The following is a 17,339-nucleotide window of genomic DNA, read 5'->3' as shown; positions in this document are numbered from 1 at the left end:
TATGGGAGGGTGATAGAACCAGGTTTTTGCACCCTGGGGATGTCTGATATGTGGCAATAGGGACGCGATCCAACATCCATGCTCACTGGGCTACGCACACTAGAGGGCACATTGCATCTTGTGTTACTGCCTTCGTGCATCTCTAGCCGCATCGCGGCCCGTGTTAATTACCCAAGTCTTCCTTAAATTAGGTTTTGTTCGCTAATGACTTAGAATGCTTTCATACATAAGCATTCATACCAGTGTTTATCAATTTCACGCATATAAATAACCAGATAAAAATAATGCATAACATCAAAATATAGATCCATGAACAGATGCACAGTACGTTGAATCAAACTTATCTTTATTAATAATATTTTTCAGGTTCAGTTCAATTACAGACCTGACTCTGCCCTGCGCACTCAGCTGCAGGGGTTCGCGCACTCATCTGCGGAATCTACTAGGCCTCTGTGCACTCAACTGCAGATCTTCTTCCTATTGCTATGACCCAATACACTTCAACTCTCCCCTTATGCTCTAACCATACCTTTGCATCTATCTATTACTTGCTTGCCAAAAAACTATCTTTACACTTAGAGCCTCACTCTATTTATATGGTAGGCCAACACAACTTTACATTATTTTACAATTCTTAGGGCAGGCAACCCTATGACTCATCCTAGACTTTTGCGCTCCGCGCCCATACTTCGCGAAGACTTATATTATATTTGACGACCAAAACTCGGGCTTTAAGCCCCAAAACCTACTGTGGGGGATCCTATGCCCAACAGGCCCCCAACATAATCATCGTGACTCATCCCGAGTCACTGTGCGGTGATCTTGGCACGTAGCCCTTCCAACTCTGCCTGAGATGTGTCAAGGTCCACAATGCACTGTTCTACCGTTTGATAGATCTACTCTACTCTTTCGGCTAAATGCTTGGTGTCAGGGGAAAATCCATGTCTTAAAGCATGCATCACTGTCATCTGTGTGAGCTTTCCTTCAATTTCAGCGGTGATGAGCAAGGCCTCATCAATCCAAGGCTAGACACGTACTTTAAGTACTACCTCTTTTTGGCATGCGACATCCACTTTTTCCTTCAATGCCTTGGCCTGCTGTAGCTTCGCTAGCCGCTGAGTCAGCACCATTGTCTGTGCTGTCCCGCACACACTGTCATACTGCATTTGAAGCTCTCGCACCTCTATTTCCAAGCACTGTATGGTGGGGTCCTCCTGTAAGGACGTGAGTCTTGAAAATGTCATTCATTTCCATTACACTTTCACTATTATGTCCATTATATCACCTCCATTTCACCTCCATTTCACTACTATGTCACCACATTCATCCCACTTTCATTATCATTGGGCCACCTTTATGTTTTTCCAATATTTATTATTTCTAAGCCTTTTAAGTGAATTTGTGGTTAAACATTAGAAAATAATGTGCATATGCTTATACCTAACAAATGGGTTGAGATTGTTGACATGTGTAGGTTGAAAGGAGGCTTCTAGAAGACCCTTATGTGGCACCCCAAGGCCAAATTCGAATTTGAGTGGAAAGAATCATGGGATCATGAGGATATGTGTCACATCTCCTAATTGTATTGTAACTCTAAAAAGACATGTGTCTTATCAGTTCCTATTTTGATTAGGACTCTAGAGGTAGAGGGAGAGATTCATGGACTATCATTAATGAGATGGCTCTCATCTTTTTGTATAAATAGGAGATCTCTCTCCTTCATTTGTTAGTCTTTTTAGTCCCTAGTTCTTAAGTTTGTAGTTCTTCCTTGATGGCTTTTGAAAGCTTTGGAGAACTTTGTTGTACTTTGTACTTTTGAAGAAATGGAATAAAGCTTTGATGTTCTCAACATGGAAGGAGATGTGAAGTAGATGTCATGGAGAATATTAGAATGTAAGGTAGAGTAGATTTCATTTTGTAAATATTGCTTTGTAGAATGTAAGGTAGGTTAGATTTTTCATTCATGCAATTTTAATTCATGCAAGTGTGTTTAATTTTGCTTTGATTTCATAGGTGGTAGGGGGCCCCTGCCTTGTATAGTTGTCACTTTAATTTCTTGCATTTATTTTTCTTATTTCATGTATATTAATGTACAAATGTCTTTTTAAATTGCTGCATTTTTTTTTTTTTTAAAAACATGTATATTAGTGTACATAAATTGCTTTCAAGTTGATTGTAGATTAGTGATGCACATAGCCTTTTAATGAACTAATGACGTGATAGAATCGTCTTGTCCTTTTGCTGAAGCAGCAAGGATACTGGGTCACATAGTCATTCTCTCATTATTTGATTATTGCATTTTATTTTGATTGAACTAGTTGTATATTTACACTTTTGTTTAAATACTAACTCCATCAATAATATGTTTTAAGTTCTTTTGAAGTGCTAAGTTTTGGAAATTACCATTAGGGACATAGGCCTTGTCTTGAAATCTTTATCCATACTTGTCCTTTAAAAGTATTCTTAAGGCCTTAGAATAGGATTTCCATTTGCATTAAACACTTTAGAAAACCAACAAGAACAAAACCCCAAAAACAACATAAACTATAAAACAACGAAGTAAGAGAAAGGTCAACTAAGCACATATGGTGCACCACACTTCATCAGTTTACGATACCCGGATTGATAATTTATGTAGAGCAATTTAAGACATTAAATTGACTAGACATTTTGGCGCCGTTGCGGGGGAAGTGTAATTAGGAGACCTTATTTCTTACATCTGAAAAAAAAAAAAGTTAATAATTCTTGAGTATGCTCTCCTCTTGCACTTTGTGTGATCTAGAGGATCAGAAAAAGGATTGTTAAGTAAAAAAAAAGAAAAATCATAATTCTTGAGTATGCTCTCCTCCTGCACTCTGTGTGATCTGGAGGATCAGAAAAAGAATTGTTAAGAAAAAAATAGGAGACAAAATAAACCTCATCACTTCAATTGATTCAAGAAAAAAAAAAAAAAAAGAGAAAAAATAAACTTCATTTCATTTCCATTTTCACTCCATGCCATCCATTTCATCAATAAAAGTTATTTCCCCATGATCATTTCCATTAAGATTGCCTAACTATCTCTATTTAGCTAAGTGGTTGCTGTGCCAAGTTTCCGCAACTGACACTGGTTTCCGCAACTGTAATCAGTTTCCACAGCCACCACTCTGTTTTTCATATTTACAGTCAAGATGTTAGTGCAATAAAATGAAAATGCAGGTATGACTAAGCAATATAAAAATTCAAAAATTCAGAGAAAAAAATGCATATAGAAGTGAGTTTATATCATAAGGATGGTTGGTATACATGCAGCAAGATGTGGCACTTGCAAGTTTTTCTTTGGCTCTGTTGTACTTCACAGTCTTAAGTTTTGGTACCTTGATGACAGCAGCCTTAGAATGGAGAGGTATTCCAACCTATGTGTTGGGCCTTGCCCGTGCAGTAAGTGCGATCATTGGCATATGTGCAACACTCTTGTACCCCATAGTTCATGCTCGTATTTATTCAGTTCGCACGGGGCTTTGGTCCATTTGGATTCAGTGGTGGATTTTGTTGCCATGTGTGGTTTCAATTTGGGTTCAAAACTCTCTTCAATCATGCATGGACTTGCTGGGTTATGTCATGGGAATGATTGTCTCAGACCCTAAGGACTTTGGAGTGTTAACACTTGCCTCCTTCCTATCAGTTTCATGTGCAACGCTTCTCTATTCTCTTCATACATATCGTATATAATTGATGATGATTTTGAGCTTCTTGAACCTGTGTAATACACCTGCAGAACAGTAGATCAAACAAGAAAAACGAATACAGCAATAAAAACATCAATTCAGAAAGAATGCAGAACAGAGAATTGTTAGCTCAGAAAAACGTAAACAGCAGAAAAAACGTCAAACTTCAAACGTTCGATTTGACCAAACAGAGACGAATTTTAAAAACCTAAAACATGGGTTTTTTTTCCAGTTGGGTTAATTAGATAACCCAGAAACCGTTTGAAGATATTTGTGGCAGTCTGGGAGAAATCTTCGGTTCTTTGGAGCCCATTTTTGTCTGCCGCGCGTGAAAAAAAACAGAACTTTCAATTAAATGAGCGGACAGTGATTTAATTCGGCTCTGTGCTGGCACCTACACTACCTCTACCACATCTTCCACCCTTTGCCACCAGGTCTTCTGCCCTTATGCCACCCGTTTGCAATCCAACACCTGTTTAATAACAATCCGAATTGAAGACGGCACTGTGTAACTCCATTTCGTGAACCAATTACATACGGCTCTTCTCCACCGTATAACTCTTATTTCCGTTGTTTATCTTCTACTCCCTCGTACTCATACCATTTCTACTCTCCATTCCCGCTGCAAACTCCACGGCTGTGCTTCAAACCTTGATTACAGTCACCAATACGCCTTGCAATTCGATTACGGCCACTCCACTTGCCTCAAGAATCCCGTAATCAGCTCGTTTTTCCCTTGAACGTCCACACACAGTAAAATTTTCAGCCGGAGTTGAAAGCCGAGAATGGGAAAACTACTCAGAGTTGAACCAGAGGCTACAATAGCAACAGCAACCAGTCTACCACAGGAGGGAGAAAGATGGTTTAAAAACAGAGGGCTGGATGATCAGGGATGGAAAGTCATGCTTAAAAACCTAGGTATGGATACTTCTATATTTACTAAAGGAATTCCTGTGCATGTAATCAAAGAAGAATGGACTGCGCTGTTATTACTTGTTCAGAAGTTTATTACATGCGAAGGTCGTTTTGGCACCATGTACATGTATCATGCCAGGATTATGATGAATTTTATGAAAGGCCATGCCCTTAATTTACCTTATTTGCCACCTATTATCCAGTACATTTTCAGCCACTGTTCTTCCATAAACCTTACAACATAACCCAGCTGTCTTACCTCTGTTTAACCCTCACAGGCAGACAAATTTTAAACAGAGTAAAGGATGGGTCGATTACTAAAGGCAGAACCGGAAGGGCTTAAGTCTATGAAAGGGTCAAATAGTTATGATCATGGTTATAGGCTGTTTATCAAATTATAAGTCCATCAATAAAACTGTTTTGCTCCATTCACAGAGTTCCTAAATGCAGACAATAAAAAAAATAAATTTGGTTGACTGTTTTACCCACTTTCCGCAGCTAGCCCAACTTTCCGCAGCTAGCCCAGCTTTCCGCAGCTATTTTGTTAAACTCTAGGTTGCAGGTGTCATCAAGCAAAACAAGTCACATGGGTAGCTAGGGGAATGTTAGTACATGGATGGTGTCCTATTCATTCGGTCAAATTTGATGAAAAAGACCCCGGTCAAAGGGAAGTCAAGTTGAGTGTTATCACAAAATCGCCACACTAAGTCGCTACATGTCAAGAAAAAAACAATAATTTTGAATCAATGAAATGAACAAGTTATTTGCTCACTTTTCTGAAAGTATTGATTAATTTTGGATTGATAATGAAAGATGAATGGCTAACTTTGTATTCAAGACTTTTAGCTACAAAACCGTGCACATTCCGCAGCTAAAGTCCAATTCCGCAGCCAGAAAAAACCTCATTGTTCAAATCAGCCTAACTTTTTCATACAAAATCAGATTTTGATGATTTAAGTACCATTGGAAAGATCTCAACAAGATCTAAACAATGAAAAATCCATCATTTGGGTTTGAAATGGCAAATAATGAAATAAATTGCTGAAAAGAAGCAACATCAACTTGAGGCACTAATTCCAAATCAGGTATAAATTCTTTTGATTTTTCCTTTGAGAACTTGTTTCATTAATACAAATTCTTAGTTTTGTGTGTAAATATCATAACTAGAGAGATTGATCACCTCTCTCCTTTGATAATCTTACATTCCATTGCAGAAGAAGTATTAGTTTTTTTGCAGGTTCTAGGAGGAAGGACAAATGACTACAAGAGAATGGTGTCTCTCTAAGAGACCAATTTGTTTCATAAGAGGATGATCAACAACAAAGAGGAAATATGCTGATGCAAAATCAGATCCAAACACTTGAAAAACTTTCAGATACTATTGTCTCCATCACATCCATACTTCATAATAAACCATTCACCTTATTCCACTCCATACTTTCCACTTACATTCACATACACTTTCCATCTCTTTTTGTCCATTCATAACCCACAAATAAAAGCAAGAGGCTCATTCATATGCTTATTGCCCATTGCCATTTCTACTCTCCATTGCCATCTTCCATTTTCATTTTCCATTCCTTGTCATTTTCATTCAGCAAATAAGCCCTGCTTCAATGCAAATTATTGAGTCCATAGTCCTTTGAGTCTAAGTTCTTTGTAAGAACACCTTGAGGCTTGCATGCCTTAATGGCAAGTCCTCATGCTGACAAACAATGGGAATACATTAATGTCCCTTGTTCGTTAGATCTTCTAGGTGACTCGACATCAGCAAATTCATTCGTACCTAGCAAGATGTGTTTGGGCATCTTGACTCTCATTGTCATCAATGGTGAGAGTTCTCGTGTTGACTAGTGGCATCCATTAATGGCCACTAAGCCAACAATTTCCTACTATGTTCGACATCAGAACATCTTTTCACATAGTAGGAATTGTGCCAATGAGTTTTGAAGACATGAAAACTATTATTTTCAGCATTTTGGAGCAGATTCAGCAAGTTTTAGTAGAAGCAATAAAAAGTCATCTTATCTCTCTATCCATGACTCCTCTTGTTCAACCACTTGAAGAAGAATATGATCAGAAATTTTCAGCCACTACACATACAACTCATCCATTCCAAAAGGATAAGTGAAGGTACGTCATTTTCTAACTTTTGACCATAGAATTCCATAATAAGCTAGAATGATAATTGTTGGAAAAACATTTCTCTTCCTCATTTCATAAAATTGCCAATACCATCAGTTGGGGGGGAATACATTCATATTCATATCTTGCCATGCCCATATCATATTCAGGAGCTCACATACTTCCAACATATATCAATTATTACATTGCTATTATGAGCATACAATGGCTTTTGAAAAAAAAAGTGCTTAAAGGATAAATTGGATACAAACAAAATCATGGTTGTCACACAAGAACCAACCATCATGCAATCCAATAAAGAAATACTTTGCAACAATAATCAAAATATCATTATGCAAAGTTCAAAGATCAAAATAGAAGGCAACAATAAAAAAAATGGTTGTAACACAAGAACCAACCATGTTGCAATTCAAGTGAAACACTTTGCAGAAATATGAAGTTATCAAATGATATCATGCAAAGTTAAGCCAAAGCTCAAGGATCAAAAGAGTTAATGTAATATATATTGCATGAGGACATGCAATAGCTTCAGTTGGGGGGTATGTTGAGTCTTGAAAATGTCATTCATTTCCATTACACTTTCACTATTATGTCCATTATATCACCTCCATTTCACCTCCATTTCACTACTATGTCACCACATTCATCCCACTTTCATTATCATTGGGCCACCTTTATGTTTTTCCAATATTTATTATTTCTAAGCCTTTTAAGTGAATTTGTGGTTAAACATTAGAAAATAATGTGCATATGCTTATACCTAACAAATGGGTTGAGATTGTTGACATGTGTAGGTTGAAAGGAGGCTTCTAGAAGACCCTTATGTGGCACCCCAAGGCCAAATTCGAATTTGAGTGGAAAGAATCATGGGATCATGAGGATATGTGTCACATCTCCTAATTGTATTGTAACTCTAAAAAGACATGTGTCTTATCAGTTCCTATTTTGATTAGGACTCTAGAGGTAGAGGGAGAGATTCATGGACTATCATTAATGAGATGGCTCTCATCTTTTTGTATAAATAGGAGATCTCTCTCCTTCATTTGTTAGTCTTTTTAGTCCCTAGTTCTTAAGTTTGTAGTTCTTCCTTGATGGCTTTTGAAAGCTTTGGAGAACTTTGTTGTACTTTGTACTTTTGAAGAAATTGAATAAAGCTTTGATGTTCTCAACATGGAAGGAGATGTGAAGTAGATGTCATGGAGCATATTAGAATGTAAGGTAGAGTAGATTTCATTTTGTAAATATTGCTTTGTAGAATGTAAGGTAGATTAGATTTTTCATTCATGCAATTTTAATTCATGCAAGTGTGTTTAATTTTTCTTTGATTTCATAGGTGGTAGGGGGCCCCTACCTTGTATAGTTGTCACTTTAATTTCTTGCATTTCTTTTTCTTATTTCATGTATATTAATGTACAGATGTCTTTTTAAATTGCTGCATTTTATTTTTCTTAAAAAACATGTATATTAGTGTACATAAATTGCTTTCAAGTTGATTGTAGATTAGTGATGCACATAGCCTTTTAATGAACTAATGACGTGATAGAATCGTCTTGTCCTTTTGCTGAAGCAGCAAGGATACTGGGTCACATAGTCATTCTCTCATTATTTGATTATTGCATTTTATTTTGATTGAACTAGTTGTATATTTACACTTTTGTTTAAATACTAACTCCATCAATAATATGTTTTAAGTTCTTTTGAAGTGCTAAGTTTTGGAAATTACCATTAGGGACATAGGCCTTGTCTTGAAATCTTTATCCATACTTGTCCTTTAAAAGTATTCTTAAGGCCTTAGAATAGGATTTCCATTTGCATTAAACACTTTAGAAAACCAACAAGAACAAAACCCCAAAAACAACATAAACTATAAAACAACGAAGTAAGAGAAAGGTCAACTAAGCACATATGGTGCACCACACTTCATCAGTTTACGATACCCGGATTGATAATTTATGTAGATCAATTTAAGACATTAAATTGACCAGACACGGATGTCATGCTTGGATTCATGCCTTTTGTCATGTCCTTTATCCCCTGTCCCATGGTTAAGTCCGGGCCTCCTTCCTCCTGCATTGTAGTGTCCCCTGTGTTCAGTGATGCTACAGCTGTTTCGGTGGCCTTGGTATGCTCTGCAGCCGCCTTCGCTACCTCGCAGAAAGCCCTTACCTCCTCAACAAACTACTCGTTGCATTTCTGTTGTGCAAGTAGCTTGGTGGCCTCCTTCTGTTTTTGTATCACTATCTTATTGCGTGCCGCCAAATCTGGGGCGCGCCACTCGGGTGGCCATGAATCGAGCACAGTGAAAACAGTGTCATCAATCGCGATGAATGGGAGTTTGGTCCAGTTCTACTCCAGATCCTTACGTGCCTTGAAATACACATTGTGCATATCCGCCTTAAAGTCTGCAAAGATCCGAAGACTGTTGTACACTGTGGAGCATACATGCGGCCTTTTGTTGATCCACATCTGGAAGCTTGCCTCCATGAGCACCCAAAAAATCTTGGTCTCGTGGATCCTTGTGGCATCCTTCATCGCCCAGAGCGATGTGTATTTTGTCACCTCTTGCAAGTCCTGTTCAAGAGGAGGAAAATGAGTGTCCTTTGGCAATTCCCCGGTTACCAATAATATCGACAAGAGCAACCACGCATAGTCGAATGTCTTACCCTACTCCTGAGCTTCTTTGTAGTTAGTTAGGAATTCTTCACAGAGGAATTTTGTCTAGTTGAATTGGACCCCCTCTACGCATTGTTTAGCCAGTGCGATGACCGTCGCTGGTACCTCATTGCCGCGACATTTTCTCATCACCTTCCTTGCCAGCAGCTGGGTGGCTACGCGCACCCCTTTGCCTTGAATGCTACTAATTAGGTAGCCTCTCTGCTTCTTTTTCAACTTGTATTTCTTCTTCATGGCCTCTGCGAGCACCAAATCTCTGCTTTTTCCAGCTATTTCCATGGGGTCCCTTCCTGTACAGGGAAGCCGAGAAATTTTGTGAATAAGCTCCGCCGTGATGGGAATAGGCTCCACCAACCACAAGTACCCATCGTGCACCAGGAAAACATGTTGCCTAATGACAAAGATCGTGATTGATGCTTGGTGAAAGTGTGGAATCCATAGTAGGTGGAGTAGCTCGGCCTCGTCCACACCACGCATCCAATTCCGAAACTCTAGCGTTATAAATAACCCCTCCTTGCTCTGTTTGATGAGTTTGCTAGTCTCCAATTGTGGGAGCTTTTCGCTGTCCGCAAGGTCCCAATCTTCAAATTTCATCATGGGCACGCGACCCAAAACCGAACCTTCAAACAAAATTCCATTTGGGAGGAGCAGGGTTTGGATGTGCTCTTAACGGCAACCAAATACTTGGGTACTTTTGCTTTCCCTCTTTGTGGAGGGACATACTTACACAGTATTGTTGCAGCACACACTGGCTAAATGTCTTCCTCCATTTCTTCATCCACCTCGATCTCTTCTACAAAAGCCTAGAGATCCTCCTCATCATCATCTGTCTCAAGATTAATAGTCTTTCCCTTGTCTTCCATAGACAATTTACCAAACTGTGAATTTCGCGGAGACATTCAGAATGGTCCTGCTATCTGTGGATCATTTTTGGGCCTCGGCGTCCGAGGTGATTTTGGAATTTCCAGTGCATCCCCCACTAGTAGTGTAGGGCACTGCGCAGCTTCCTCAGTTGTCAACATCATTCTATTCAGGAAGTCCTGCATCTCCTTCGGCAATGTCTCAAACACTGAACTTCATCTCAAAGCCTCCAAATTTGTAAGGTCCATACCCACTTGATAATGCGACAACTAAATTCTCAAAATTCCAAGGGTTGTTCACTGGATAGATATTTGTGATTTATAGGCCTTTTTGAATTCAAATTCGACAGTTCCCCCCTCATACGACCCATTAATGCTAGATTGGCGGTAGATCGTCCCACATCTAGTTCTGATTTCGTGTCTTAATTGCCCGTCGCCCACTCCTCGTTGTCTTAAGTGGGACATCTTGTCATGAACAGTGACACCAATGGTCACCTCCCAACCTACTTTTGAGGTAACATAGCCCCCTATTCACGGGCGCAACCCCTGTGACATATTAATCCTGCGTGCAACCTCCTTATCGCACAGCTCCCATACAGACTCTTTTATAGTCCCACACTATCTTTCAACTGCTTGGAGCACTGAGACTATGCTCCCTACGGATAGTGAGGTAGTCGCACCACCTATGTGAGGCTTCAATTCACCTTCTAACCTGGTCTGCGGGCACTCCTCAATTACCCTCACGACAGTCAGCGCCTCGTGTTCTTCCTTATGTGGTGTGCTCCCCCGATTACTTTATCTAGTAAGGTGTAGTCACAACCATGGTAGCAAAGCCATAAATTATCGGCGACCATCTTCTAATGTAATAGTATGGCTGCCCATCTCTTGTCATGTCATGCTTAGTTTCTCGATGCAACATGCTTGCACGATTTCAGTTTCCATTTTGTTGATTTCTACATCCATTAACATGATTTTCTTCATCAGCCGTACCCAATCTTCTTCGAGTTCACAAAGTTTAAAGTTCCTTTTTCAAATGGCTTCCCGTAACTGCATAATTCCTTTGTCCATGTCCTTGTGTACTGTCCCACCTATGGGAGCTATTGCGTAAGGGTTTCTTTCCTCCAAAATTATGATCTCATCTCTGCTCTTCAGCTTCAGAATCATCTCCATGCTCAGGGTTTTTCACATCACCCTATAGGCCCATTAGACCACTAGTATGCATAGGTCCCAATCAGTTCATCTCGCCTGGTGAACCCTGTTCAAGATTCTGCATACCTTCTTGAATGCTTCTACGTGGAACGTTTGTGGTGCGCGCTGCTTTTCCTACTACTGCATCCTATTTCAATTTTCAATCCTTAGTTTGGGGTGTGCTTGTGTGGACTGCACAACACACGTCTGTACCCATCGACACAGGTGGGCATGCAAGCTGCTTCGTCCTGGCTTCCCGACTCTCATTCGAAGCTAGGGGCTTCCAAACCGTAGGCACATCATCCTTCTATATGTGCACTAGTCTTTAAAGTTTTCTTGATGTGTACCCCACCATCGTGAAGGTGTTGCAGGGTGCCCACTTTAACGCATCGAACCATTGTTGTTTGGGTAACGCACTTTCAAATTTGCCCAGGAATTCAGCCAACGCTGTCAATCCGTCATACGTCAACAATTCCCTTGCCTCCGTTGTCACGCAACGCAGTGATCTAACCATCATGTTGCAGTTCAGCGTTGTCACTTCGTGTAACTGATTTTGCCATCGTTCTACTTCTTCGTCTGAATCCAAAGTGGAGGAGCTTTCACGCTCCCACAAGATTCTCCAATCTGCAGTCGGATTCACCCAATCCTAGTCTCACGCAGTTATCTTGTAAATACAATCAAGATCATCGTCGTGCACTGGTTCAGTGTAGCGCATTCCTTCGACTGGGTCTAGCGGGACTACTACGCATAGTGAATTTTTCTCGAATATCATCTTCCGCTTCTTTAGGTTGATGACTCCATTCATATCGATGGCCTAGACCATTCCTAATAAAGTGGGATAGGGATTGTTGTCATTGACAATCTCTATCACTTCAAAATCTATCTATGTGCTCACGCCTTCAATATCAACTGTTACTCCTTGCAACCTGCCCATAGGAAAAATCTTCTGTTGGTTCGCCATTCGTAGTTGGAAAGGGGACGACTGTAACGCGAGCCTGCCCATGCATTCCCATGTTTGCTTCGATAACACATTCGCATCTGAACCCAGATCTAGGATTACCTGATCCATTTCATACTCACCAATCTACGCAGTCAACCTCATTTCTCTTCTAGTGTGCAATGCATGCTTCCCCAATTTTCGGACAATGTGCGGTTCCCCTAACCCCATGCACTTGGTGATCAGTTCCTGTAGTCCTTTAACCACCTTGATGTCGTGCAACAGTTTCATGCATGTATCAAGAAAGGTAGTAAGCATTGAAGGATCCATTCCTAGCTCTAGTTGATCCTTACTACCTGAAGTGGAGGCCTTCGTGAAGCTCTTCTTAGCTTCCATGAACATCTCCTTTGTGCGTTCCAAGTAAAACTCATGTTACTTTGCAGGAGCCTTGCAAACCCATGTATCTTCCTCTGGCTGCTTCCTCTTATTCTCCCCTATGGTCGCACCACTTCTGAGCATCATGTTCACATTCAGGTCTTCTTAGCGCGGTTCAGACCTCATCATTTGTATATTCTGAGTTGGCAGAGGCTGGAATCCCCTTTTTCACACATCTGTGTGATCAACGTAGGACAATCTATTATTTCATGATCAAACAAGGCATAAAACGAATAGGATATCTTCATCGGGTTGGTACAATTGCGAGCATAGTGCCCTGTCCTCCGCAATTGTAACAAATTAACTATTCGCGGCCCCTTCCTTGTCCCATTCCTCCTCGTCCTTGACCTCGCCCCTGAAATCCAGCATGTGCCATCCCCATAGTTGGGTTTAGGACTCGCATTTCTATCTGCATCCTATAAGCTGGGGTCTGATCCATCATTAGCTCATAGCTGTGACAAGTGCGCTCGTCGTGGCCTACCGACCTGCAGAAATTACAAAAAAACTACTGGGATGTCTGTGTATAATTCTAGAACACATGAAAATTATCAGTTGTGTGTTTTCCTCCTATCTGATAGATCGTGCACCATAGTGCGGGTGCCACACTCAGCCCTACTTGTGCCTTTATTCTCAACGACATTGGCCCTCCTCCTGCCAAGTAGTTCACGAAAACTGGACAGTGATCCTTGTCATGGCCCTAGCCTTTGCATTTTATGCACCATAATTCCTTGCGCACCTCTGGCCGCAGTGCCCTATCTTGCTTCAAACTTTGCATTTCCAGGCATAGATTCTGTAGTTGTGCGTGGATTTGTTGAACTCCCAACCCAGGGTCTTGTATCGGGGTCTCATGCAACCTCATCGCCATTTCCAATGCTTCGGCCTGGGTGGAAAGTTTTTGTTGTGACAGTGCCATCCTCAAGTGCAGTGTCAGAGATGCCACAAACCATGCGTGATGATGTCCATCCGTCAGTGTCATACTGGCTTCATGGATCATACTCTTCAACCGATGATACAGATCCCAGGGAGTCTCGCCCGGGAGCATCGTGATTTCTTTAAACCCGATGATTGATTGTGTTTCTGACTTTGGCCTACTGAATTCCTTTTTTAGCGTTGTCTAGGTTTCTGCTATCCTTGTGTTTGGGTGATTGTTAGAGTGCTTGATATACCATGTCAATGCACGATCCTGCAGTGTGCTCACCAATGTATCTTTCTTAATATTGTCATCCGTGACACCTCGTGCTTCCCATATTGCTCTTACCACGAACTAGAATTAGTCCAGATCTTCATTCCCTACTCCTCTGAATACTGGTAATTTGATTGCGCTCGTCATACTGAACTGTGGAGGTGGTGGAGGTGGAGTGGGTGGCGATGGAGGTGAGGGAGTTGAAGTGGGTGGTGGCGTGGGTGGAGGTAGTAACCGTAGAATGCACTGCCTTATCAAACTAACCGCGCTTCTCGAAGAGACCTTAGTGAGCTCTTCCTCGCTCTCTCACGAAGGTGAAATTAAGGGATTGTTTTCTAATTCTTCGCTACTTTTGTAGATCTTTCTGCTCCGCATCGTCCCAAACATTAATGTATTCGCATGACCCTCTTTTGACACAATAGCGTCTTAATCCAAGTATTAAAAGACTTAATATTCTTACCTTGTTGTCCTTTGAGAAAGCGTCGTTCTGCTTCACTATAGCTCATGATCGTGTCTACTGCAAACTCAGTTATAAATCCCCCTATTATCCGATCGAGCCAATGGTCCACCGCTCACACGAGTTTATCTTCTGATGCCTCTAGTCTGCACACTAATTCTAGAGTCCACAATATTGGTTTGCCATGCCTACACCTACCCTGGCTATCGACTAACTTCGCGATCCACTCATATAATTTAGATGGAAAGGATGCAAAGAAAATTTCATGGATTTCCATATCCACGTAACGCTCCAACCACTTTTCCTTAGATACTTGCGAAGTTTTGTTTTCCTGTATCGCGAACTTGTGAATCTTCTTTTCCAACCACTCTTCAGTTTCCTTCTTTGTTGGGTTCTAGCTACATGACACTAGACATCCCTTAGGCAGATCCTGGTCCCGGCAATATAACCATTTTTTAGCTTGATGGGGCCTGACCTAGGTTCAAAAGTGATTTAGCCAAGCAAATCCCAGTACTATTGGCCCTTTCGGCAACAGCCCGCGGAGTACAAACTAAGGTCTCACCTAAAGTAGTATGGGAGGGTGCTAGAACCAGGTTTCTATACCCTGGGGATGTCGGATATGTGGTGATAGGGACATGATCCAACCTCCACGCTCACTAGGCTACGCACACCAGTAGGCACGTTGGGTCCTATGTTACTGCCTTCGCATAGCTCTAGCCGTAGCGCGGCTTGTGTTAATTACCCAAGTCTTTACTTAGAATGTTTTCATACATAAGTATTCATACCAGTGTTTATCAAGTGCATGCATATAAATAACTAGATAAAAATAATGCATAACATCAAAATATAGATCCACGAATAGATGCACAGTACTCCGACTCAAACTTATATTTATTAATAATCTTTTTCAAGTTTAGTTTAATTACAGACCCAACTCCACCCTGCGCACTCAACTGCAGGGGTCTGCGCACTTAGCTGCGGACTCTACTAGGCCTCTGCGCACTCAGCTGCAGAGCCTCTTCCTACTGCTATGACCCAATACACTTCAACTCTCCCCTTATGCTCTAACCATACCTTCACATCTATCTATTACTTGCTTGCCAAAAAACTATCTTTACACTTAGAGCTTTGCTCTATTTATACAATACCATGGTCCGCGGACCATGGGTAGCCCGACACAACTTTACATTATTTTACAATTCTTAGGGCAGACAACCCTATGACTCATCGTATACTTTCGTGCTCTGTGCTTGCACTTCGCGGAGTCTTATATTACATTTGACCAAAACTCGGGCTTTAAGCCTCAAAACCTGCTGCGGGGGATCCCATGCCCAACAGTCAACCTATCGTTGGAAGTGAGAAACCTGCCATTGATGTATGCAAGCCTCAAGGTACTGGAAGGGTGTTTCTAATTCAGCTTCTTGGATAATGTACTAATGTTGACAACAAGCGACTCATCGCGGGAGGGCCTTGATGTATCCCACATAAACAACACAAATTGAGTGTAATGATTTTTGGAGACGGAATGTGACTGATGACACAAGGTTCAGGAATGGCGGTCTTGAAAATGAAGGTTTATGAGTATTGCAAAGGATTAATTTTAACTAAGTAACATCTCTTGAACATGTTGGCAACACTGAATGGATTGGTAGCATTGACCCAAAACCAAAATAATGGATGGTATGATAGACCAAGGTATGATGACCATCAAGTAGATAACCCAACCCAAATAGTCACAATGATGAAGTGAAAGTGTCATGTTCAAGAGAGACATGCCGCCATAAATTGGTTTACCCCTTTTCCAATTTTCCCCAGTCATTGTTGACCAATACTTCTTTATTTTTATCAAGCTTGAGGAGGATAACATATGCTTGTTGTATAATTCCACCCTTCAGGTGAATCCATCGTTATGTGATGTTTTAATGAGTCTAGCGAAGCTGAAACTCGGTCTTGTCATGATGGACAAGTTTGTCGCTATTTGATGTTTTAATGAGTTTAATGACAATGATAACATGGTCCTTTTCATGTCTAGATAGTTTGAAAAGGGACAAAAAGAAAACTCCACAAGTTATTTTTCATATATTTGTCTCTCAACTCCAAAAAAGTGTAAAACAATACGAGAGAGAACCTATTGACCATGTTCGATCAACGTATTCTTTTTCGTAAATAATCTATCTCAGTCTAGAAAAGGGTTAAACTTATACTGAGTAGATGTCGTTTCCAATCCATTAACGAATTGAAAAGGACAAGCACTCGAAAATATTTTCATATTTCAAGAGTCTGAAAAGAGCTTAAAGAGGACTCCACTTAGAGGAACAAGAGGTGTCTAGGATAGCAAATGGTTGTGGTGATGTTGGAACTTCTCAAAAAATGTGGATTTATGTGAAGATGTTGGCTAATAAGACCACTCATTGCAACTGTTCCTCAAAAAGGGTAAAGCAACCAAGTGAAATCATATGATTGGCCAAGCAGATAGTGACAATGGAAGGAAAAAAACCAAGGCTCATCTGATGGAAGACGCTAATAGAACGGAAATCATGAGGGTTAAAATGGAGATGGGTTCATTTTTACACAAGCTTGAAACATAGGGAACTATTCTTGGATTCAGTTTCATGTTTACACAAGCTTGAACCAAAAAACTATGCTTGAGATTGGTTTACATGCCCCCAGCATGATGACTCGATTCGAGGTGCATGCCCCCCAAGCTTCATTGCATTCACCTAAGTAGACTACTCGTGGCTATAAGGTGGATGGAATGAATGTTCATTTACGAGATCAAGTGAAAGAATCAACTGGGATTTTACGATATCTAATCAAAGACTTAAATTTGAACTTTGCC

Source organism: Pinus tabuliformis, chromosome 8 (assembly GCF_031772625.1).
Source record: "Pinus tabuliformis cultivar Carrire ecotype Pingquan chromosome 8, CPIR1, whole genome shotgun sequence".
Classification (NCBI taxonomy): Eukaryota; Viridiplantae; Streptophyta; class Pinopsida; order Pinales; family Pinaceae; genus Pinus; species Pinus tabuliformis.
Note: the sequence above shows the minus strand (reverse complement) of the source record.